At 43.0% G+C, this 6,824-nt stretch overlaps 1 long non-coding RNA gene across 1 annotated transcript; it reads right to left on the bottom strand.

Moving 5' to 3' along the window:
• Positions 1-4,510: 4,510 nt before the first annotated feature.
• On the bottom strand, positions 4,511-6,203 carry LOC142071388 (uncharacterized). The gene is made up of 2 exons (XR_012667420.1): positions 6,064-6,203; positions 4,511-5,052 (listed from the first exon to the last, which is right to left on the bottom strand). It is a non-coding gene; the product is annotated as an uncharacterized LOC142071388 (long non-coding RNA).
• Between the last annotated feature and the right edge of the window lie 621 nt (positions 6,204-6,824).

The raw sequence follows: 6,824 nt of genomic DNA on the forward strand, positions 1-6,824 counted from the left end.
TCAATTTGCAAACACCTAGAAGATAATAAGGTGACAAATAACAGTCAGCATGGATTTGTCAAGAACAATTCATGTCAAACCAACCTGATAGTTTTCTTTAACAGTGTAACAAGCCTTGTGGATGGAGGGAAGCAGTAGATGTGGTATATCTTGACTTTAGTAAGGCTTTTGATACTGTCTCGCATGACCTCATAAACAAACTAGATGCAGTTACTATAAGGTGCATGCATAACTGGTTGGAAAATCCTTCCCAGAGAGTAATTATCAGTAGCTCACAGTCAAACTGGAAGGGCATATCAAGTGGGGTCCCACAGGGGTCAGTTCTGGGTCCAGTTCTGTTCAATACCTTCATCAATGATTTAGATAATGGCATAGAGAGTACACTTATAAAGTTTGTGGATGATACCGAACTGGGAGGGGTTGCAAGTGCTTTGGAGGATAGTATTAAAATTCAAAATGATCTGGACAAACTGGAGAAATGGTCTGAAGTAAATAGGATGAAATTCAATAAGGACAAATAGCAAAGTACTCCACTTAGGAGGGAACAGTCAGTTGCACACATAGAAAATGGGAAATGACAGCCTAGGAAGAAGTACTATGGAAAGGGATCTGGGGGTCATAGTGGATCACAAGCTAAATATGAGTCAACAGTGTAATGCTGTGGGGGAAAAAAAGCAAACATCATTCTGGGATATATTAGCAGGAGTGTTTTAAGCAAGACACGAGAAGTAATTCTTCCACTCTACTCCGCGCTGATTAGGCCTCAACTGGAGTATTGTGTCCAGTTCTGGGCGCCACATTTCAGGAAAGATATGGACAAATTGGAGAAAGTCCAGAGAAGAGCAATAAAAATGCTTAAAGGTCTACAAAACATGACCTATGAGGGAAGATTGAAAAAATTGGGTTTGTTTAGTCTGGAGAAGAGAAGACTGTGAGGGGACATGATAACAGTTTTCAGTTACATAAAAGGTTGTTACAAGGAGGAGGGAGAAAAATTATTCTTCTCAGCCGCTGAGGATAGGACAAGAAGCAATGGGCTTAAATTGCAACAAGGGCGGTTTAGGTTTAGGTTGGACATTAGGAAAAACTTCGTAACTGTCAGGGTGGTTAAGCACTGGAATAAATTGCCTGGGGAGGTTGTGGAATCTCCATCATTGGGGATTTTTAAGAGCAGGTTGGACAAACACCTGTCAGGGATGGTTTAGATAATACTTAGTCCTGCCTTGAGTTCAGGGGACTGGACTAGATGACCTCTCGAGGTCCCTTCCAGTTCTATGATTCTATGAATGTGAAATTGACCAAAAGGACTGTGAATTTGGTAGGGCCATATATATATATAAAATGCTCTGGAGTTAAAATGGATCAAAGAAATTTTCTTGAAGAATTTCTGTTTGCAGTAGCTCATCATGTTCCACACACTTCCTCCAATAATTAACATATCAGAAAATAACAGTAGACAATGTTAAAACATTCAGGCTAAAATTGGCGCAAGGTAAGACACTTGAAGATCTTCAGACACTAATCATAAATTCTAATGGATCTTAAATAGTCCACAGACTAATCAAGCACTTTGCCTCCATGGTACGCACTCCTGACAAAATAAAATGAGACCAGATGCCCTGCCAAATTCATATGTTCTAATAGTAAATAAATGAGTACCCAATATATCTTACAGCCAACAAGGGAACTAACTTCCAGCTGCTTTAGTTTCTGCTAACAGCTGAATAAATACATTCCTATTATAATAATACTTTCAGCAAGAAAATGATTACTCAGTAGCTCAAGTCCCAGATATATTCTGCATGCTGTTGTTTATCTGAAGACAGGTGGGGTATGACCCAAGTACTTTCTAATAACTTTGTAAAATCTTATATGTGGGGAATCTAAGCCAAAGGTGGTGGTGGGGGGGACGGGACGGGATGGTAATGAGAAAATGTTCTGAAGCCATAACTGGAATTTTTTCCCCTCTAATAATATTCAGTGTGCTACACTTACTTCATAGGGCTAAACTGGAGACAAAGGATGAGATTTACCATGTTATGCTTATAGAAAATTAAGGTTTTTTTTATTTTTTTAAAACAAGAGGTCTGAGGGAGGTGGTGCTTCATCTCCCCTCTAAGGCCTTGACACCCATACACTATAGGTAGGTACCTACCAAATTCATGGCCATGAAAAATGCATCACGGCCCATGAAATCTGGTCTTTTGTGTGCATTTACCCTACACTGTACAGATTTCATGGGTGAGACCAGCATTTATCAAATTGGGGGTCCTGACCCAAAAGGGAGTTTCAGGGGGTCACAAGGTTATTTTAGGGGGCTGGTGGTATTGCCACCCTTACTTCTGCGCTGCCTTCAGAGCTGAGCGGCCGGACAGCGGCAGTTGTTGGCTGGACACCCAGCTCTGAAGGCAGTGCCCCCCCCAGCAACAGCGCAGAAGTAAGGGTAGCTGTACTGCAACCCTCCCACAATAGCCTTGCGACCCCCCCCCCCCCCCAACTCCTTTTTGGGTCAGGAGCCCTCCAATTACAACATCATGACCTTTCAGATTTAAATAGCTGAAATCATGAAAATTATTATTTTTAAAATCCCATGACTATGAAATTGACCAAAATGGACCATGAATGAGGCCATAGCCTCAGCTGAAATAAAGTGCTCCATGGAGCTGGATCTAGCCCTGAACCTTTCTCAGTGTTCCAAAGTGTACCACTGTGTCTACACCTTCTTAACTAACCCTACTCCTGGCCCTAAAACACTGGCCCCATCTCTAAACTTCCCTTTCTCAGCAAACTGGTAGGGAAAAGTTCCAGTCATATCTCATGCAAAAAAATCTTTGGCTAATTTCAGTCTGGGTTACATTCTACACCTCGCTTGGAAACTGCCTCTCCTCTGTACATCGAACAGTAGAGCCATGCACAGTTTAAAACACTGCTAAGAATTATTATATAATCTTTCTATGTACATACAATGTGCTCGTCAGCTGGATAGTTGAGAGATAGTATCTGCACAGTCCTATACTTTCAAGCCATTCAAACTGCAGCCCACTTATTAAGCTGTGTTTTACGCAAAGAGCACCTGTTATCTGACCTTTGTGACCTGCACTGGCTACCAGTTCATTTCCAGGCAAAGTTTAAAGTGGAGGTGTTGATCCATAAAGCCACAGAAAATTGAGAAACCACTTCTCTCCCCACCTGATAATGCTGCATTTGTGACTTTTCTGATGTGGTTAGCTACAGCTAAATGGAAGAGAGCTGACTGCAAGGTGTTCTTAGTGAGGGGTTGTTGGCTGTGGAACTCATGTCCCCCATTGACCTGCTAAATGCTAGATTTGATGACTTATCGCAAGGCCTTCTTTGTCCCACCAGGCCTCTTCACAGGGAGCAGAAGGATTAGAGGCAGAAGGTCATAGGATATTCTGTTCTGTTCATTTTATATTTTAGAGATCTGGGTTACTGATTTTGTAATGTGCCTAGAGTGTGTGACAGCCTCAACTGAAAAACCCAAGGAAATAAATGTCACTGGTGAGTCACATTTTCCTTCCATGTCACACTTTTTTCTGTACATACCTGAGACTCTCTTGGCGCTTGAACACACGTGGGAGAGTAACTGATGGAAAATGTGGATGCCCGTCCATTATTGTAATACCGGGCCATGCCTCAGGGGATTCCGTGGGGAGGAAGGGACTTCCAGGCAGCAGAACTCCAGCTACTTTGCCTCTCCTTATCAAAGAGTGCTGCCGTCTCCAGCCTCTTCACTGGTGCCTCCTTGCAGTCACTTGGAGCAGGCACCCTCCTCTGGCTCCCTGCTTAGTATGGGTGAAGTGTATCCAGCACATCCCCTCCCTATGTGCTAATGACTTCCTTTTCCTTCTCCTCCCCGTCAGGAGGTATGTCTCAAATCTCCCACCTGCAAGGCTACAAACCCCATGGAGTGGGGATAAAGGAGAGCGGAAGCCAAAACAGACACACATATATCCGGGAATGGAGGCAGCCATACCACACCTTCGGAAAATAGCGCGTGTGATAAAATCATGGGCAGTGCTGATAATGTTAAGAAGTAGCAGTGTAGTTTGTTTGTTGGTGTAATCACATAATTCCATGCATAGTGACCATAAATATCTGAGAAGTGTGCTTAAACATGGTCATCAAATAGGTCTGCAGATTGGTTTGGCCTGCTACTGTGGACAGTGGAAAAACTTCCTAAGAACAGTTTTCAAACCCTGTGCTCAGGGGTAGGTAACAACCTAGCTATATTACTGTGTCATGGACGCACAGGACTCGTGCTATCTCCCAGCTCTGTACGGTCCCTGGGAGGAACCCTTCAGTACAACAGCCCTTCTCGGGGGTCCACTCTCTCTCTCTCAGGGGTTAAGCCATAGGCCCATCCGCCTCCTGGAACTGTACCTCTCGGAGCCTTCAGCACGCCTCTCTCTCACCGTGGGCCCCCTCAGGGAGTCCTCTCGCTCTGGACCCCCTGGGCCTCTACCCCCAGAGGGAATAATGCAACCCAGCATAAAACAGAAGGGTTTATTGAGCATCTGAACCCAGCACGAGAAACAATCTGGGCCCTCAGGCCTAGCCTCTCTCAGCACAGTACATCCAGGTCTCTCCTGCATCCAGGTGGGCTCTGGCTGGTCTCTCTCCCCAGTGCAGCATCCTGAATGCACCCGATGAAGTGAGCTGTAGCTCACAAAAGCTTATGCTCAAATAAATGTTAGTCTCTAAGGTGCCACAAGTACTCCTTTTCTTCTTCCAGCAGAGGCATCCTATATCACTGGCCCCAACAGCTCTTCCCCTGTCCTTTGTCTTCCGTCACAGGTAAACAGATCATTGGAGGCCTCTCTCTTCTGTCCTTTGTTCCCCTCTGGCTGTAAGTGGTTGGTCAGGTCAGCAGGGTCCTCTCTCCTCAGCCCTTTTTCCTCCCACTGGCCAGAACCAGCTGACTGCCAAGCTGGTGTGGGCCTCTTAGTCAACAGGTCACCGTTTGTTAGGGTACCCCATCTCCAGGCTGTTGTCCGGGGGTCCTGGCTGCTAGATGAGATCACACTTGGTCCTCTGCAACAACAAACCCTCTCTCACCACCTTGTTAAACAGGCAGCACACAGGGAAACTGAGGCAGGCACACACACTATTCATGTAAAACACTACAAAAATCCCCAACTTCGTCACATCATGATAGCACATTTTGGCCCAGTCCACACTGGCAGGCCAAGCCTTGTAGGAATTTCCTTTGGCTACAAGCAGAATTTAAACTGCATTTAGACGTTATTTTCAAACTTGGTTGGAATTGGATTCTAGCTAGGGCATAAAGGCTCCAATGAAGTCAATGGCAAAATCCCCATTGACTACACCAGGCGTAGGGTCAGTCCTTAAAACACACAGTTCTGTATCTTGGAAACAGTTACATGGAAGCATGTAGTAAAGTTCTTGTATTTACTGTGCTGCCGATGGATGAGTTCTAAATATGCTCTTTCACTCCCATAGTATATAAAATGGGAATGATAAATGCAAATGAATAAAGAAACTGATTCCTACAATTTCTAGGACCAGATCAGAGAGGGAGCTTCAGGAAATAAGCATCTTTGAGGATTTAGTCCTTAATAAACTTTCTGTTCTTAATAATGCTTCCTTTTGGAATATCAAACTGTAGAGTAGTGATATGAATTTGTAAACATTTCCCAGAAGCGCTTCCACTTCTGTAAGATGTGATCTTTTTCCCTTCCACCTATCTGTCTATATCTAAGGTACAGCAAATACCATAGTAGACACAACTGACATTTTCTGCAAGGTTTGCTTTCAGATAAGTAACATATTCAAAGGGGGTAATGCCTGAGAAATAATAGAGCCATATATTGCATAGCTGACAATTAACTATTCAGCACTGCCTGGTTATGTAAATTCACAAATGCTGAAAGGAAGTTTCTTGAACCCTTTGAAATCTACATGTATCATTTCACCTTCCTTTGCTTGTTCTCATCCATGCAAATGCATTTTTTTGCACAGAAGACTAATGAATAGCATCAGTTTCCCCCAAATAGCTTGGTTATCCAGAACATGACAACTCACCTGCCATAGCATGAATGCAAAGCAAACAGGGTCAGGATGGAAATTATGAATCATCGGTTCCATCGTTTACAAGCTGGCCCTAGTCAAAAATCAAATGCATTTAGCACTGAGTCAGAGTGGAGCTTCTTGACTCAATGTGTGTGTGCAGTGAAAGGAAATCCTATTTAAAGGTAAACCTTTCTAAAAAGCAGATTAGTCTCAGCAAGATTTCCTGTGACATACAGGTGGAAGTATTGCTTTCTTTTTTCTTTTCTTTCTCTCTCTTTTTTTTTAGTTATTTATGGAACAATGGGGGTGGCTTTCAGTCAGAGATAAAAGGTGATGTGAGGTTTGACAACTGTATTGTTCAACATGTTTCTTGGTGGTTTTTCACGTACAGGCTGGTGAATGGAAACTGTGTTTTAGCACAACAAAAGGGGATGTCATTTTTTAAATGCCTCCTCACATTCAGGGAACAAAATGTTATGCACATTTCTTCACAGCCTACTAAAAATAAATTCAGCAGGAGAAAAGTAAGGAACTTTTTACAAAACAATCTTCCTCCAGTGGTGCTTTTGTGGAAAGGTGTCTGTAGAAGATTACAGAGGAAAAAAGTATATTTAAAAAAAACCTAATAAAAATAACAACAAACCCAAGACTTGCAACTTAGCAGATGCAAATTAATTAGTAATAGTTTGGGCTGGGGTTTTTTTTTTTTTTGACCTCTCTCTCTCTCTCTCAATTTTTATATGCAAAATAGAATACATGAGGCAAAAGGTGAA

This window comes from Caretta caretta, chromosome 3, assembly GCF_965140235.1.
Source record: "Caretta caretta isolate rCarCar2 chromosome 3, rCarCar1.hap1, whole genome shotgun sequence".
NCBI lineage: Eukaryota > Metazoa > Chordata > Testudines > Cheloniidae > Caretta > Caretta caretta.